The sequence below is a fragment of the Falco naumanni genome, chromosome 5 (assembly GCF_017639655.2).
Source record: "Falco naumanni isolate bFalNau1 chromosome 5, bFalNau1.pat, whole genome shotgun sequence".
In the NCBI taxonomy this organism is placed as follows: Eukaryota; Metazoa; Chordata; class Aves; order Falconiformes; family Falconidae; genus Falco; species Falco naumanni.
Window position 1 is genome coordinate 5900525 of NC_054058.1, and position 19746 is coordinate 5920270.

Genomic DNA, 19746 nt, shown 5'->3' on the forward strand with positions numbered 1-19746 from the left:
AAATAAAAACATTACATATTCTTGCTTTCCCACAGCTGGCTTATGCCCTTGCACCATCACGTTGTGAACCAGGGCAAGGAAGAAGTGCTTTGGCTTAAAAATAACATTTCAAACTAGAAGCTGTGTTTTTAAAGCCCCATAGATTCTTTGATGTCCTTCATAACCCAGCTGCCCAAAGACCTGTGCTGCCACAAGCAGCAACGGGGGAAAAAGATGCCAGAAGATAAAGATAAAACTATACCAAAGATAAGGGAAGAAGTATTGCTGTCTCTCCACTCAGGGGAAGATGTTTAACCATGGGAATGATAAGGAAGAGCCAGAGGAACTCAGAAAATGTGATGACAGAAAAGTGTATGGTCCAGCAGCTAGGTGTGGAAGGAGGAGACCCTGCCCCCCCAAACCACAAGCCCTGGTGTGGGCTGGTGCTGGAGAAGGGTGATGTACATCACAAGCAATTAGGTATCAAATGTTTATATTCTTCCTAAAGCTGGGCAAATGCCCTACCTTTCCTCCAGCTTTCGCAGCTTTCTACCAAAATCCAGTGTGACCCTCCTCGGCCCCAGTCCATGTATAATGATTTTGTGGTAAAAGTGACAAGGAAAATTAGGATTTCCTGAGGAAAACCCCAATCCCTGCTACTCCATGCTGTATATATATATATATATCTATGCAGGTTCACACGCAGACCCTTCATCTCCTGACCTGCAGTTAAGAGTGAATTACAAGTCACAGGGTGACAGCCCTTCAGAGACAGGCCAAGGCAGTGCTGCATTAAACCAAAGCACAGAGCACCCTGAGCCTGACCCATCTGGAGACATCACACTTATCTTCCCAGGGAACGGCAGGGCTTCATAACGTATCAGGCGGTGACTCCCAGGTCCTGGACACCTATGCCCTAAGCCCGTGAGGGTTTTTTTTTTGTCACAGGTGTTTTTATTTTTTTGGCAAGAAGTGCTGGAGTAAAATGCTGTTAGCACATCAGCAGGTTTGTCACTCCCTCCCTACCACACCAGAGTCTCCGTGGATGCAGGCCACCTTGCCATACGTCTCGGCATGGGAACAGCGAGTCCTTTCCCCTCGCGTTGCTCATCCCCATTGCGAATGAACAGCCAGGTCGGTCCCCTGTGCACCACGGGAAGGCAGGGGACAGGAGCCACCAAGCCTCACTGTGCAGAGGAGAAGCTCAAGGTGTTGCAGAGCAAGGGGGGCAGTGAAGCCACATCCTTCATTATGTCTGGATTTGTAATCAAGGCTGATTCCAGACAGTATAGTTAATCCATGCTCCCCAGATCTCAGCTGGAAGAAAATGGATTAGCTTCACTGACTTCACTGAAGCCAAAGCAATTTACCCTGACAGAGGATCTGATTCTTATCCTGGCCATCGGTTGCCGCGTGTGTTTCAGCATACAGCACAAAAGCGTGATTTTCCAAGCTGACCAGGGGTCGAACATGGCTCTTTGGCTGGAGGGAAGCAGCAGAGCCAAATCCAGGCAGTACAATTTCAACGTGCTGTAAGACGCACAGCACCAGGAGGAAATGAAACCCCCCTGCTACCTCCTGTGTCAAACACCCCCCATCTCCCACCCCAACACCAGAAGCTGAGTCACCTTTCCTACCAGCGCAGCTGGCAGCTCCCTTGTTGAGGGCAAGCCAGCATACATCCTGGCCGCGGCAGAGAGATGATAAACGGTACTGCAGGGCACACTGCAGGGAACGTGGGAGGCTGTAAATTAAGGTCTTCCTAATTAGAAAGCGGTCAGAAGCGCACAAGCACACACACATGGATTCCTGGTTCAGGGTAAGTGGCTTGCCTACAGGTTAAGGTAATGTTAAAAGGCAAAGCATCACACAGGAGATGGCGAAGGACACACACCGATGGATGAAGCAGCAGGCACGTGTATGGCACTGCCAGCTGCAGAAAGCCGTGAGTAAGGGCCAAGGAAGAGGCCAGAGTCAGAAAAAGACAGGCATATAATGGGAGAGGCTCTTGAAACTACAGGGGCAATTCTCAACTGTGACCAAAGATTATCAGGAAGCAGGAGAAGATGTCAGAATAAGAGTAAAGTGTTAGCATGCTGTGCCTAGGAAGTCAGTGTAGCTGGGGCTCTGAAAAACAGAAATGTGCAATTGTCAGGTCAGGAAATGTACAGCCTGAAAGGTCTCAGTGGGGTAAATCCCTGTAGCAAAGGACAAAGGCGAGGAACTATGGAAGTCCCACGGTTCTTAGCTGGAGGTGCAGTGCTACACCAAACTAAACACCTAGGGGGAAGGGTGGCACACGTTTTTGGGGATTTAAAAAGATAATAACATTTTCAGCTGCAAGGGCAAAGATATTTTCTGGTATGTTCAGGTAGTAGATGTTCTGGTGCAGAAAAAAAGGCATCCTCCCCAGACATCCCTTCCCGGGTGTCCTGTGGCAAGGGAATGGCGATGATGCTGCGCCCTCTCCACACCACAGCTGGATCCAGCCCTTGTGAGGACAAAGATGCAAAGAAGAGAGAGTAAAGGAAAATCTCTCAGGGAAAACAGGCGGGGATCCTGTGACATAAAACTGGCTTGGATAAAGTGTTCAAAAGTGCTTGACAGGAAAAGACCAAATAGGACCTAATAATATTCTCTTAATGAGGCAATTTAACTGCCTGTAATTCTGTGTCCTGTGCATTGTGCTCTCCCAGCATAGGAGTTCAAAGGGTTGTCACAACAGGCCCTCAAAGGAGGGTTTTTATAATGAGTGGTATTTCTTGGGGACTTGGTATGGGGCAGCTATGCTGAGGAGAACGGGAAAAAGGATAATGTAGGATACACTGAAAAATTGGTCATCGAGTCAGATCGTCACTGAGCCATATTGCTGCTTAATGTAAAGCATCACTAAAATCAGTGGTGCTCGCCCATGGGCTGTGGTCAGTTCTGGTTTCAGAGCGGATGCAATTCAGATTTAGCAAAAGGACTTTGGAGGGTTTCATCTGTCAGCTCCCCTGTGAGCAACTTCCCTCACTGTGAGAATAAAATCAGGCTTTTCCAGCGCAACTTAAGGGGAAGGCGTGGATTCAATTATCTGGCAGAGAAAATGCTTTCCGTCTCTCTCTGTGTTTCTCCGCTTTCCTTAAAACAGTGGCTGTTCTTACACATGAAGGTCACCCGCAGAATGTGAGTCAGGGGAAAGGTACGGAGCAGGGGAAGCTTACGCTGTGGCAGCTGCCACCTCAGTCACCCCTGCAAACACAAACATCAATTGTGCAGAGAACGGTAACTGTTTTAAATAGGTTAAAAAATAAAGCCTGGTTATTTAATTTAGCGTACATGCTAGGTGGGTCAATATCTATCACTCTTTCCTCATCCTTCTTCCCCATCCCGCAGGTCTCTAAGGGCAGAGGTTTAAGTCCCAGCTGAGGAAACAGGGCATGCTTCATTTAGTAGCACCGCAGCAGGGCTGCTGGGGATGTCATGCTTCTGATGAGACATTAAATCAAGGTAAACACTAATCTCATGGGCATCACTGCTTAAGAAGCACAGAAAGTGAAAAAAAATAACAAAACCTTCATGGTTCTTGTGCTTCGACCTCTCACTACAGTGTGATTCCTCAAAGCGAGGAAGCCCAAATATATGTGGAACAGGAGGTATCAAGTTTTCTGCCTGCCTGCCTTCTTGGACGTTTTTGTGTTGGTTTTGTTTAGGTTTTGGGTGGGGTTTTTTTCCCCATTTTCTCTAGGGGGGGATTTGTTGCAAATAAAGGGGTTCTGTTAAACAAAATTCTTCGACAAGAGCAAGCAGATATCGTCCCAAGAGCCTATTTAGCACCCAAGCCAGAAGACCTTCCTCTCTTCTTTGCATCCCTCACTCCATTCCTCCTTGCCCTACAGCCCCTGTCTTGCCTTCCACTGCCCCAGCACACGTGTCCCATCCCCGCCATGCCCCAGCCATCATGGGCCACTTTTCCTAGCTGATGATTTCAGACCCTACTGGAAGGTCTGTAGCTCGGGTCAGGCTGAACCTGCACAGCCATACAACAACTTCTTTCTTTCACAGGTAAAAAACAACAAGGAAGACAGCTGCAGTATTTCAGCCTAATCTTCCTTCTTTCTCAGCCAGACCCCAACCCCCCTCCCTGTGCCCCATGCACAGCGTGATTTTTCCTTTGAAATAATCTTGAGGCACCTGGTAATTGCTGGAATTCCTGAGTGCAATGATTCAACAATAATTATCTCTTTTTTTCATGCTTTACACTAATTCCTGTTTAATAGAATCACTGTTCTGTGTGAGAGCCTGAGCTGTCCCAAAGACAAACAAGGAAAGTATTTATTGCCGTCAATGTCCTTACAGAGGCCTCCTCACTTTGTTTAGGTGTGAGCAAAGAGAGCAGAGGGTAGCAGGTTAGATCCTGTCTGGATAAATAAAGAATAAATTAATTGGGTTCCCCTCTCCAGTTCCCCTCCTTTTCTGTAAAAAAACCCAGTAATTTAGCCCTACTTGTATGTTTTATTACAGGTCTCGGGCAAGAAATCACACATCCTGTAACTGGTCATGCCAAAACAGAGATGAAAATGTTATAATATTTAGTCCTAGTCTTCGTTTGGTCGTAGATCCAAGGGACTCTTCAACAGCCTTTGCTGTCCCTGGTGTGGTCCTCCTCTCACTTTGATGCCAGCAGGTGTCACGGTCAAAGTATCCTAGGTAGACCGTGGGCATTTAGGAACGAGCACAGGTTGCTCAGGGAAGAAGGGAGCTGTGATTTCACAGCGGGGTGAAGAACCCAAATCTAGAGCCAGTTTATTCCTTGGGGATGGCTGCGAGACGAAGGCCAGCCACCATGCAGGGTCGGGTCCCCTCTCTGTAGCAGGTACACGTGCGGTGACAACGCTCAGGCACTGCCCAGTAGTGCCACCACCACATGTGACAGGCCCATATGTGACAGCACAGGTCCAGTGCAGGTCCAGCTGTAGCCTGTCACAAGCACACACACCCCCAGTGATGGGCAGAGAGAGGTTTCCTCAAAGGAGGCAGGCAGAAGGACCAGGGAAGGAAGAGAAAAAGACACGTTTTTAATATTTTGGGTAATAGTTTTTGATGGGTAAAAGAATTTGGAGACTTTTGATACCATCGCTCTGTGAAAAACACACGGTTCCCCTCATTCTGCCTCCGTCATGTAGAATTAACAGACAGAGCTAAAGCCAAAGCTACTGATTTCATTAGGCTTACGCTAGGGATGAGTTTCTCTCTGCATACCAAGCAAGTCACTGTACATGTTTAAAAGTTTCCTTTGACTGAGTCTTTTCCAATTACCTTCCCACTTCCCCATCTCCCTAAACTCCTTGGACAGGTCATATTAACCTCTGAAGAGCCTTAGACTCGCTCCTGGAGCCCCTCCATCTGCATTTCATCACCTTCCAGCCTCATGAACTGCTCATCTGGAAACTCTGTGCTGACTATTTTCCAAGTCCCAGGCTTCCTCACCCTGAGACCTTGCTGCTGCCGTGGGTTCATTCACACCCTGAGAGCCCCTCTCTGCCGGAGCCCTCACAGCTCATACCTTAATTCTGCCCTTCTTTTCCCTTTTAACTTAATCTGCAGGGGACCTTCACGTGCACACGTGACCCCAGCACAGGGACTCTGAAATATCTTTCTCCATCCTGGACCCCTCCACAATCTTCATTCTCATGGCTTTTTCCCCCAGCACCTCTTCAAAGTTGGCTTATATTCATCAAGCTCTACGCCAAAATCTTCTCCGCTACTCATGTTACTTAACCTTGCCATTAAGGCTTCTGTCCTTACATCATCTGAGCCAGACACACAGGAGTCACCCTGGACCCTCTCCCGTTGCAGAATGTGGCTGATTTCTTCAGCACCATCCTTCATTCTTTGCATCTGCCACTTTTACACACTTCCCAGCCCCACCAAGATGTTACAAGCAGTAAAATTACCTCCCACCTTAATGGTGACTTTGTCATTTTTCCCATCCTTCCAGCCATCCCAGTTTGTCTGAACATCTGCTTCAGGACATCCCGCATTGCCCTACCAGTGTTAGATGGTGGCTGGAAGAACCAGGATGCCAGGCAGGAGAGGGGCTGGGGTGATTCTCTGCCAAGCTGCAGAAAACACAGTGAAAGTTTATGAAAACCCTGGGCAGCTGTAAGCATCTCTCTGGTGACTCCCCCCTGCCTGACTCTGCAGTCAGACATTTGACTCGGGAAAAGCACTGACCAATTCCCTTGGGAGCCATGCCCAGGTCTCCCAGGTCAGGGGGTCTGGCTGAGATGTAGGTCCAAGGGTGGCCACATGGAGAATTCACATGCCCCCTCCCTCCCACCTGCCTCTGTCTGAGAAGGGTATCATGAAAAGTTTTTGGCTGGATTATTTAGTGCTGCAAAGGTCTTCTCTGCTAGGTTTGCAACAGCCAACTTAACCAACACCCTCCATCCCCACGCCTATGGGGGATCACGTGCCTTCCAGGCATTACTTGTGTTGGTGGCTGTCTGTACTAGCCAGGGACTGCAGCAGAGTGGCCTGAACGTGAGTGAGAGCGTATTCACGCCGATCCGCATGGCGTGAACCTGCTCTCCCCGTGTACGCGTGCTCTTGCACACAGCAGCGCCCGCCGGTACGCGTGCCCTCTCCCGTTTGACAGCAGGCACAGCCACGCTCTGCCTCAGCTCTCCTCTCCTGGCAGACCCTCTCCCATTCACATTCCCAGCCATGCCCACGGACACACTCTCTGCACACAGATCCGCGCCGTTTCTCACAGGCACACCCACCCGCTCACATGTGTCTCCCTTTGTCTCCCCTTTCACAGCCACAGACACTCGTCATCTTTCAACTACACCTACACCCCCCACCACCCCCAGCTGGATCTGGCCTTGAGTTCCCGAGATGAAAGGAGTAGGAAAAAATGTTACTGCTCTTTTTGAAAAATAGATAAATAAATAAATATGAATTTTTTTTAATTTTCTGTTCTGATGGGCTACTGAACGGCAGAGGCTGGGATTGCCTCAGTGCAGACAATGTGCCGGTGGTGAGATGGTCCAGAGCACTTGTATCCCACAGAGTAACAGATCCTTTGGTGGAGGATCGGGATCGTCGTTCATTAGGAGAATAATAAAACAGCCCGAAAGCTTCGTCACTGCACTGCAGCAAGGAGTGAGCGAAATGGGGCTTCGGAGCCCTTTTCCGCTACCAGAGAAAAATTGTGCCGGCACTGCCTCCCAAGGGCTGCGGATGCAGTTGCCATAGCAACGCTACATCTGAGTCAGAACTATTAAGGATCACCATGGCAACAAGTGTCTCACTTGCCATTTCCAGAGGGCTGACGGGGTTTGGACTGGAACCATCGCACTGCAGGGAAGGGGCAGGGTGGGAACCGTCACCCGGCGAGCCCCGGACAGGGGCAACTGCACTGCGCCCTCCAGCCCCGACTCCCTTCGGGGTCCCACCTCCCCGACCCCGCATCCTCTGCCCCAGCATCGCCAGGTGCCACAGAGCCACAGCCTTGGTGCAACGGCCTCTGCACCCAAAGGCCAGCACGCGGGGTGTCGTACCCCACGCCAGTCCCCAAGACGAGGTGAAGGCAGGGTTCGGGGCGGTTGCGGTGAACTGGCTTTCTGTGTAAAGCCTCTCGAATAAGCAGATTTCTTAACCCGTAAACTCCAGACAAAGGAGGAGACAAAGCTCCCTGCTGTCTGGCGGCTCTCGCCCTCCCCTCTGCGCAGGAGCCTTCATGCTCCTGTGAATATTGAGTGGAGACAGAAGCCTGGAGGGATTTGCATTTCACACTTGCCAGCAAATGAGCAACAGGAAGATCACACCGAGACCCCAGCACGGTGCTATTACCAACATGTGCACCAGGGATCCACTCGCTGCAGAGTCTGAAATTGCTCCGTTCTCTCTCTCTCCCTCTGTGCAGAGGGACCAGGTGCTGCTTTTATGGCCACGTTGTCGGCACCACCTGAAGGCAGGTGCCCTGGGTCCTGCACTTAGAAAGGGCTGCCGAGACCGCGCGTAGCAGGTGATGGTGTGGCAGACCCGACCTCTGTGCGTGCCGTGCCACCGAGCCGGGCACGCATGGACCTGCAGAGAGAGAATGGCTCTGCGTTTTGCACTGCCAGGTGGGTGTCACCGTTGCACAGGCTGGTGGCTCAGGCTCATGCAGGCAACGCACAGAGGTACTCTGGAAACGCAAGCTGAGCTTTTAGCACTGCCATATTTCCCTGGGGGAGTTTAGGTGTGGGGAGCAGAGGCTGGCGTGCAGGGGAGGAAAGAAAGCATCGCTGAGACGTCCGTGTTGTAGTTCCTTACTGTGTCCAAAGCAATTCTCACCATTCTCCTGCTGTAAGACCATCTGAGATGCTAGCAACACAACCCTGACAGAAAATACGTGGGAATCTGAAGTTTCTTAGCCTGTGCAAGGAATTAAGCACCTCTAGGTACTGGGACTTTGCCTCAGCTGCCTTTCTCAGCGCTCAGCCTCTGCCCTACCCTCCACACAAACTGTCCACAGGACACATTTACACCAGGGAGTGCTTGTTGGAAAACGTGCTGATACTGGAATGGATCACCCACAAGGCGGAGGAAGCACAGTATTACGTGACAAGGGCTGCCCAGGTGTATGGGATCTCCTACCAGTTAGGCTGGTAGGTGCCTGCATGATCCCACATCTCTCTGGCCCGTGTTCAGGACAGACAGATATCGATATAGCCTGCTGCGGTGCAACACCCTGTGTCCTTCAGCCACTGCCATCTTCCTGGAAAGAAGAATCCATCCCATCCAGATGTGTCCAAGCCACATGTGTTGGTAGGTCCTTGACAACTGGCTTGCCCTGCTCTCCCGTTTCCAAAAAGGTGTTTAGCTCCTGGTTCCTTGTATTTTCTGATTTTTCATAAACTTTTTTTTTTTTTTTGTGACAAAGATGTTTCTTTTTCTTTTACAAAAAGGGAAGAAATAGAGGAGAGCCCTGATGAAAAGCTAATGCCCTGCCCTTGCCCCCAGTGGCAATGCCATCCTGCTGGCAGAGACCGATCAGGGAACTGTGCCTCCCGTTTATGCCTGTAGTAGTGCTGGCAGTGCTCGTGCTAGACTTGGTATAGGCGCTTGCAGTCCTTCCCCATCCAGCTTTTTTACATTAATTCATTCATTTAGTCATTAATAGATGCTGTGCACGCCGCTGCCAGTAGAGCTGGTGCTTTCCAGATATGTGCAGATACCTAGTTTTAGTTCTGATTTAAAATGGCCCACACCAAGATCTCTGCCTCAAGAATTCAAGAAGAAAAAAAAAAAAAAAAAAGACTTATGATAAGATTATTCTAAGTAAATGAGTAAGCAGATTTTAAAAATGGGCCTGAGGCTCCTAAGTCACTTAAGGTAATTTTATTTATTCACAAACCACTTTTCCTTCAGTGGGGCAGAGGTGGAAGATCCCTTCTAGATAAGGAAGATTGTTTTTTCTCATTAAACGCTGTGGTGGGTTGACCTTGGATGCCAGGTGCCCACCAAAGCTGCTCTATCAGTTCCCCTCAGCTGGACACGGGGAGAAAAACATGATGAAAGGTTCACGGATGGAGATAAGGGCAGGGAGATACCAGCCGCCAATTACCGTCCTGGGCAAAACAGGCTCAACTTGGGGAAATTAGTTGAATTTATTACCAGCCGAATCAGAGTAGGGTAATGAGAAATAAAATTAATTGTTAAAACACCTTCCCCCCACCCCTCCCTTCTTCCCGGGCCCAGCCCCACTCCCGATGTCTCTCCGCTCCTCAGTGCAGGGGACGGGGCTGGGGCTGGGGTCAGTCCATCACAGCTGTCCCTGCTGCTGTTCCCCCGCAGCGGGGGGGTCCTCACACTTTCCCCTGCCCCAGTGTGTGTGTCACCCCCGGGTGCAGCCCCCCAGGCCCAGGCAGCCCCAGGGGGTCCCCAGACTGGGTCCCTCCCCGCGGGGCCACAGGCCCTGCCAGGAGCTGCCCCAGCGCTGCCGCCCGGGGGTCACAGCCCCCTGTGGGCACCCCCTGCCCCGGGAGGGCTCTGCCTGGGCTGCGGGGGGGGATCTGCTCCCCATGGGCTCCATGGGCTGGGGGCACAGCCTGCCCCACCGGGGGATCCATGGGCTGGGGGCACAGCCTGCCCCCCCAGGGGCTCCGTGGGCTGGGGGCACAGCCTGCCTCTCCCAGGGCTGCATTGCAGGCCAGGGGGGAGCCCCTGCTGCGGCACCTGGAGCCCCCCCAGCCCCTCCTGCCCTGGCCTGGGGGCTGCAGGGCTGTTCCTCCCAAGTGTTCCTGCTCCTCTCTCTGGCTGCAATTGCCGTTGCACAGCAGCTTTCCCCCTTTCTTAAACCCGTTATCCCAGAGGTGCTACCAGCATCACTGATGGGCCAGCAGTGGGTCCATCTCGGAGCCAGCTGGCACTGGCTCCATCGGACATGGGGGAAGCTTCCAGCAGCTTCTCACAGAAACCACCCCTGTACCCACACACCCCCCCCCAGACCCTTGCCATGGAATCCAATACAAACAATTACTTGCGTTATCATTAGTGCTCAGAGTGAACGCACCTATCAAGTTGATTCAAGGCCATTCACAATTCACTCTTTCTCTGAGATTTCATTTCAGGTAATCTTGCTGCTGACAGCCCTGTGTCTGGCAGTAGCCCAAAAGGCTGTTCACATCATTCTTTAAAGATCAGCGCATACATGCTGCCCTAATGGACCTATAAAACACCATCTTCTTTCTTTCTAATAGGAGGGAGAAAAGGCCAAGCTCTACTCAAACTCTCAAATCACTTCCTGACAGATTTAAGGCCAAGCAGCAGGATTCACCCCTCCTACCCTTCAGGCAAAACAGAGGAATCGGGGAGGGGGGGAGGGAAGGGGGGCAGCGCCTGGCTGCAGCCCCTCCTGCTCCCCAGGCAGGGCAGCCAGGCTTGGTGTGGACGTGTGTAATATTGATACAAATACAGGGCAAATTACCCTTCATTAATGACAGAATGAGGCTATTCTCACTTATGAGTCACCTGGGGTTTTTTTCGTATATATTCCTCATGTGTTTATTTTCTTGTATTAGAGGGATAACAGCATACCCGCTGGCCAGAAAGCTAAGTGCCTCAAAATAGCACCGAGGTGGGTCTGGCTTGCTCAGAGCTTGCTGCTCCTGCAGTTGATCTCAGACCCTTTTGACAAGCTGGAAAACATTGGGTTGGATCTAGGAGTATGAAAAGCAGTTGCTTCACGCTGAGTTTGGTATCTGGATCCAGGCTGCGAGGGCACGGCGGGCTGGGGCCGGCAGGAACGGCACTTCATCATTCCTGCTTTCAGCTGTTTCTTCCCAGAAATGTTTGCCTCGTTCAGCTCCTGAGAAGAAATTAAATACCGCAGGGACCAGCTGGCATTCTCCCACTCCTCCACGGACACAGCCACCAGAGAAGCGATTTGATGTGCCCACGCAGGGACTGGCGGAGGCTGTAGAGGGGCTCTGTGCCATGCCTTAGCCCTCCCCACAGCCCTCAGACTCATCTCACCTTCGACCCCTGCTCAGCCCCAGGACAACTTTACAGGGACACGGATCAAGCGTAGCACAAACCCAAGCTGTGTAGACCTGACCCAAGTCCGTCCTCCTGTCTCTTCAGTCCTTGCTCAGCCCCTTGGAAAACTCCCTTGACACAGGGATGCTCCTATCCTGTGTTCAGACTCCTGGGAGGCTGTCGGCAGCTCCAGGATTCCCATTAAAGGGATTTCTGCACACCAGTTCCACTAACTGGGCCCTGGGATGGTGACGCATCGTGACTCTTGTGTGTCAGGTTTTTTTCTCAGGAGGAAGAGAAGGAGAGGGGCAAGGAAAATGTCCTGACTGGTGGAAATTTTTTGCTGCTGTGGCTGAGTCCTTGTTAAGTATTGACTAAGGCAAGCAAGCTAGAGGATTTTGAAAGGATTTTCCATTCAAATCAGCACACAAAAGCTTTATTACCAGTCCCAATGCTGGAAAGTCATGTCAGGCCCCATCAAAATCATGACAGTGGCTTAAATCATGAGTCTAAAAATAGATGTGTTAGCTTATTATTATTATTTGCTTTATGGATTCTGAATCATTAGGTTAAACTGGCATCAAGTTCTTAGTGTTCCTCCATGCCAAAAGCTCTAAAAACTCACTCTAAAAATATTAATAACGCCCCTGAGATCCTCAACTAGTCACATTCCTCTAGAATATGTATCTTCATGAAAAAAAAAACGCAACACGCCATCATAAGATCCCTGCTAAAGCCATGAAAACTGCCAACTTCTTTCTTCTCCTCACGGGTTTCAAATGTATGTTTTATCTGCTCGTTTCTGCCAGCAACGAACACAATCGGTGACTAAGCAGCACAAAGGCCAGGTTTACTTTTAGGAGAAAGTAACACTCCCCGTTATTTAGGTGTTGGCACGGAGCCCAAAGATGCTGCTGGTCACCCTGCTATCAGCAAACTTCCCAGCTGCCATACTGCCTGCAGGGTTTAATAGACCCAATGGAACACAACCTGCAGGTCCCTGGACTGGTACTGGATGAGCTGTCTCCAGACCCAGAAGCAGCACAGCCCCTCATGGCTACAGGCCAGATGTTTTAGCGACCCGTACCACTGTGCCTGGGGGGCTGCTGCCTTGTGCCCAGCGGACCCCCAGCCGTGGCACGCTGTGCAAACCCTTGGCATTGCAGGGTGGAGGCTATGCCGTGCGTGTACCCTTCTAGCTGTATTTGAAGGATGATTAATGCAAATAATGTTGCTTTTGGGCAGGGAGTTGGCCAGCCACAGCAACCACGGGGATTTGTTGAGTGCCACCAGCAGCCTGCGCAGGATCTGTTGCTCCCAGATCCCTATGAAGGGCAGCAATCCCTGTCGGGATGGGGAAGCTGAAACATGCAGTGCTGCAGGGCATCACCAGGCCCTCTCTGGAGCTGGGATGACTTGAGGACCCAGGACGGCAGCCTGTGGCTGGCTATCTGCATCTGGCCAGAGCAGGAGATCCAATGCCTGCACTGACAGCAATGCCACCAGTGGCCAAGCACCCTCCTTTATGGCACTCCTACGCTGGAGCCCATACAGCAGCACAGCAGCCTCTAGCATCATTCTAAGGCATCCAGTCAGTATTTAATCAGACCAAAGGTACTCTCCGTCACTCCTTACATCCTCGAGCCACTCATACATGATTTTCTTACCGTCAGCCCTGAAACCATCCTTTCCTGTAAGACTCAACAAAAGTCCCATGCAGATGCACCACAGAGGCAGGGAGGGAAGGGGGAAGGAGGCTGTGGATGAGGACAGAAAAGAAGCACGGAGACACACGGATGGTGGACACCAAGCAGCAACTCTGTTTCCTACTTGTGCAGGTGAGTCTACCTGCAACATTGCTGGCTGTAAAGCCCAGAGGGCTGAATAAGACTCAGGCAAGCCTAAAGCAACCAGCTATGTCAGCAAAGTGAAAAGGTGGTGGTGGCAGCAGTGGATACCTCAAAAGGGAAGAGAGAAAGCAGATTTCAACTTGCTGTCAGACACGGAGCTCTGTCCTTCACATGGCCGTGGGCACCTGTGCAGACACGTGCAGACACCTGGACCCCCGTGCCAGCTGGCTGCTTTCTTGCATCTGGCCCACTCCTGAGGGACTGGAACCCTCCAGCATAAGTTGGGATTTCAGCCCTTACCTCCTACCAGGCTGCAGTTGGGTCACCCTGTCCTTTGGCCACATTGCCTCCATGCAGGCTGCTTGTACCCCACGCAGAGTCCCGCGGGTGGCAGCCTCCCTGCCACCACCCTTCTTGGCAGAGCGGCCCTGAGGAAGGGTGCCTTGGTGCTTTCTGTAGCGTTGGTGCAATCCCCAGCAGATGTCAGGCTCACACCTCAGTCTTGAGGGGAAAATTCTGGGCTCAGGCTGAACAACCAGGCTCATGGTTAACTCAGGCTCACTCAACTTTTCTGCAAAATTTGGAAATGTTACTGCCTCCAGATGTGCTAAGCGCTTGCTGCTCCTTCATACCACCCAACACTGCAGCTCAACTATTTTTAAGCTTGCCATCTCAGCTATTTAAAATAGAAGAGTGTCAGAGAGCAGGCTACCTTTCAAACGTAGGTCCCCTCGTCTGTGCTAAACCACGCGCCCTTTGCTGGCTACCTGGGACGTGCGTGGGCAGACACCAGAGACCTGCCACCAGGCTTGGTAAATGCTGGTGGACCAGGCTGGTGCGGAGACTTCACGGGGTGCAGGCAGCTGGTGCAGCTAAAGGCAGGACCCTGGGGAGCTTAGGGGTATGAGAAGGGCTGAGACGAGCTGCTAGGGGATGCGAGCACTGGAAAATAAGAAATGCTGAGAGAGCCAGCTGGGGGAGGCTAATAAAGCCTGCCTGTCGGGGGAACTATCTGACAGGCAGGCAGCCAGAGGAGGGGAAAAAACAGCTCACTCGAGTCCACGGACCCATAACTGTGTTATGGAGCTATGTAATCCACTTAAACTCTAAAACTGCCCTGCCTCCCTCCCCCAACCTTTACTCTCCTCTCCCGGACCTCCAATATTCAGAAATGTTTCCTCGAAGCTTCGCAGGAAGTCTTGACAGCAGTTCAATTTGATTAGTGCTCGCTGCAGAGTTTTCCCAGAGGGTCTCGGGAAATACAGAGCTACAGATACCTCCAGAAACCTGCAGGGTATCGACGGGTTCATACAGCGTCTGCAGCACAGGAGAGACCTGCTCGGTAAGAGGGGCACGCACGCCAGCAAAGAGACAGGGGTGGGGATTTTTTAACTGGCATTTGGAATTATATGTGGACACTTAATGCAGTTTATTCAAAACCAGCTGTCTTTTCCATTATGTGTCATTTACCCTGAGAGAGACTGGAGAAGCGCAAGACGCAAAGGGCCTCTTAGATCATCTAGCCCATCACCCCACAAATGAAGAATTAATCCCATTAAGGGCCACCGTTGGCTTCGGTGGCTTCAAGATGTGGTCCTAATTGCACAAACACAAAGCCATTACAAGACTTCAGTCTGACAGAGCAGCTTTCCTTTTTACAGGGTATATAATTTCTTTAATTAAAGGGGCTTATCCGCATGCTAATAATTAGAAAAATATTGTCCACTTCTATTCTCATTTCATTCTTATATCCTGGTGGGCTGGATATAAGCAGGAGGTGAGAATGCAAACGCAGATGTACTACAAGATCAACAATGCACAGGCATATCAAAAAGACAGGTCCTTACCCACAAGGGGATTATAATCTAATTTATTATATGGATTGCAGCAGCGCATTGCAAGCCAAAAAAAAAAAAAAAGAAAAAAATATTCATTTTATATGAAGTACCAGGAATGTAGCACCAAACCTTGATCAAGGAGGGAGGGGTTCACACTGATTTTAACATGCTTTGGATCAGCAAGCCACAATAGCTGAAAACATTGTTGGCTATGTACACATTTTGTTTGCTCTCTAATTATTAATTTAGAAAGGACATTCAGTGAGGGAGGGGATGAAATGATAAATGTCCCTGAGAGCTGCCTGGAAAAAATGAACAAGAAGGGATTTATGGAATGAGAGGGACCGAGTCCAGAAGGTTGTCTCCTGCAAGACAGGATACAGTGGGAGGGTAGAAGGTAGTAGGAGAAAGAGGACAAGGCTGAATGCATTGTGTCAGGGACTCAACTGGTGATGGACCACAGGGTGGGAAAACGTGCAAAGAAGCCCCTTAAGAGGAGAGCAAGAAGATCAATAAGGAAGTAAAAATGGAAAACTCATGAAGGAATGTGTAACTGGGGCATTGAGCTATCACTGCTGTTTCTTCCTCCTCCTGCATATTGCAGATGACAACTAAGGGCTCAAAATCTTTGCATATCAATTAAACTTATTATAAAACAATAGCAATAACAGCAAGAATAGCAACAAATTACTGAAGTCAACTGGCATTTGCAAATTTTTGGTGGATAAACACTGTGGTCATCTCCCTCAGTAAAAAAATGTGTCCCACGATTGATCAATGCTAATGGCTTTCAATAAAGGCTAATTAAGTAATGCTATAAGATTGGACAGAGCATAAGCCAGGTCCCAAGCATGCCTTAAAGCCAGTCTGAGAGGAAAAAAGAAAGAGATCTCACCCTTATGAAGCTATGGTGGATTATTTCACCTACTGCAATCTTTAATAAGACTATCAATCAGCCAGGAGGGATGTTTATCCCTGTCTCCCAAGATATCATACAGAGGCATGCATTCCCCAGACACAAGCAAATAATGAATTGTTCTTTGAACCAAGAGGAAGATGAGGCCCATCTAGTCACCATCTCAATCAAAATGGAAAGCACCAAGTCAGAAATATAACCCAAGGCAAGACAGGAGAGCAAAACAGATTAAATATATGTATAAATGTTTGTACATAATGAAAGGTGGGATTGGAACAAAAGAATGAACCATAACAAATCTAAAGGATAATCCAAGAGGTTTCTCAGATCTGCAAGTGGGAGAGACACAGAAATTTTTATTGTTGTCTTAGCTTCTGCTGAACACAAACGTAGTGAGTAAAGCACACAGTAGAATCAAGATCCCAGAAATCAGAGTTCTCTCTGCTGCCTCACACTATTTAAACTACTGAGAGATTAAAGGAGACCCTCAGCTTTCCTAAAAAAAAAAAAGAAAGAAAGAAAAAGCATCTGTCCTTCATGGTTACTGATAAAAGCTTGGAAAGACAAAGCAATTCCACCCTAAAGGCAAGGGAAATGGATTCAAACCTTATTATTTCAAAATACATGATTAGCTTAAACTCTCAGGACTCATCTCTGTGGGGACAGTCTCCTGTTCTGTGATGCTTAGGACTGAGAAAGAGGTGCTCCAAGGCGGGGAAAGCAAGGCTTCTTTTCTTCACACTGCTTAGATCAGGTGAGAAGGAGAAAAGGACAAGAAAAGATGGAGGTGACAGACATAAGACAGAGACATTTCATCTTGTTACACACAGGTGACCGTGATATTTGCAACACCCTTAATATATGCTCTAGCTCTTTTCTGTCTCCTCTACACAGCACTCTACAACCCCCAAAAGGGGCTCAAATACTTCCAAAACGATCATAATAGCTTGTACCTATATGTGTGTGTGTGACATTGCACTTCCTAGCACTCTCCAGAAGCTTCTACATGCGTTATATTCAATACCATTGTAATTCTATAGCAAGATTTGCAAAGATAATACCTTGACTTTGCTGATGGTGAAATCTTTAAAACTTTCATTTATAGAGCACCTATGAAAAAGCAAAGGATGATAGTTTTTTAAGCAAAGTTGTCTTGGAATGGGTTAAAAGTGATGCAGCTGTTGAGCTTTCTAAGGCAAGCTCTCCTACTTCAGATGGCAAAGCACAGTGTCCATTAGTGGTGTATTCCATGTTACACTAGCAGAAAGTGCTTGAGACTCAGACAGTTATTCTACTCTTGAGTTCATTTTCATTACTGATTTCTACGTTTTAACAGTTCTAGTGCTAACATCTTCATGTATAAATGGTCAGATCAGTGGTTCTGATCCTGAAGTTACAAGCCATTATTTACATCATCTTTACTCAAACGTTAACAAATCTTGTTTATTCCCGTATCCTTATGAGCTGTAGTAGAATTATGCATGGGAGGTAAATAACACAGCACACAGGTGCCAATGGCGATGTGTTCTTAGTAGGAATGCAGCTCTTGGTCTATGCAAGCTTAACGTAGAGACATTGAAATAACAGAAAAGGTAGTCGTGACAGTCTAAGGAAATCAGCAAGACAAGCTGTTGGGAGAAGTAATATCTTTTGTTAAACCAGCTGATACAATTAGAAAAATGACAAAGCTTTCAGGCATGCAAGCTCCTCTTCTTGTCCTCCCTTCCCCCCCGCCCCCCTGTATCAGCCAGTCCAATAATACTGCAACTGCTTACAAACCTTGCTTCATTTACAGACAGATGAACTCAGGTGAGAAAATGCGACAAGCAGGGCTGGCCATGCGTGCAGACTGGATCCTGAATTATTGAAAGGCAACCATGTGGCTGCCAACCCAGCAGGCACAAACAATACGGGACGAAGTCAGGGAAGCAGCATCTACGGCCGTACGCCTTGCACCCCAAGCACCTACCCATCATTTGCATCCTTGTTTATTAGCAGCTTAATGAAAAGGATTGTCTCAAATGCACTGCTTCTGTGTCTGGGCTGACTCCCTCTTACTTTCTGCCGTCTGTCAGTCAATAGCCGAGGAAAAACAGTGGAGAATCAGTCTGGATCTGGGCTGTGTTCCTGCCTGTGTCTCTGGGTTAGACCTCAACATGATGTAACCTGATGGAGACCCACTGAACTCACATGGGTCTGCTGACTTACAGCAGTAAAGGATCCAGCTTGTTTATTTCTCAGCTGTTTGTGTCTTACACAATGAATTGTTCCTGTACTGAGTTAATAAAACATATATTTATGTAAATGAGAGAAAGAGAAAGAGAGCACATTCTCCAATGTTATGCTGGACTGGATTTCATTTAGAAAGGATTGTTTTCTCCGCCCCCCCAAAAAAAAATCTATTGACAGACAGACAGATGTCATGTTTGTTTTGAAATATTTGGGCTTCAGTTCAAAGAAAAACCACGAAAGATTTTTTTTTTTTTTTAACTACAAATGCAAACTTGTTATAAAACCAGAATTTCCATTTGGCGACAAAGTTGTTTTTTCAGGTTCTGCTGGAAAGCACTCAGCCTGGAGAAGGTCTTAGATTCCCAAAGGCTTTTCTGTTGTGGGTTTTTTCTCTCCAAATGTGTCATTTCATCTAATAAAAGACTTTCCAGCCTAAAAACCTTGCCTCATACCTTGAAACGTTCATGCCACTTCTACAACAGCTTGTATCAGCTATTCACTAATGAATATTAGGATTATTAGCAGCAAGTAGGGTCTAATATTCACCATCTTCAGATATGTGACAACTACATACGTGTGTTGCAAATGCCTGAAAACATGCAAGACCAGCTTGTGTTCCTCCCCGAAAGGGAAACTATGAATCAGTCACAATATACAGCTGCAACATAACAATAGCTATTGTCCTTTCATTTGCTGTGACAACTGGAACACAGACACTGAGCAGCAGGACAATGGGGCTGTGTCACCATGCAGGAGGATTTCAGAGTGCTTACAGATATGAGTCACCTCCCTCTGTGATTGAACACTAAACCTTTGGCGTTATGAGACTCTCGGTGGTCTGATTCTCCTTATTTTGGTCTTAGTTACTTCACCCCATAATTTCAGATGGTGTGAAAGGAATAGGTTCAATGCTCGCAGAAAAAAGGGGCTCTCTCAGGAATGTGGAGAACGGTGAAATTTCCCCAGGCTTTCTCATCTGACTTATTAACTTATTAACTCCCTACCATGCATACACACAAACCCACACTTCAATATAAAGCTTCTACTAGCATTACCGATGAGAAAAACATTGTCAAGGTACAGCAGGAGCAAAACCTCTGGGCTTTGTTATAGGTATGTACAATAGCACAAGCATCTGCCCTGACTAATGTTTTCCAACATGTTTAGAGTTTGACCCCTCCTATATATTCATTAATACTCTGTGCTACTGGTTACTCTGCAGTGCCCCTTTCTTTCCCATTAGGCGCTTTCCCGTTATTGTCTTTAACAGAACGTCTTGTGTGTCTCCTCATTATGAAAAGAAACAATCACCTCCCTTCCCTGGCCTTTTGGGACTCGAATGAGAAAGTGTCGCCCTACTTCTTTTCCCCATCGTCACTCTAGGTGCAGAGGCATCACAGAGGCATCACCTCCAAAC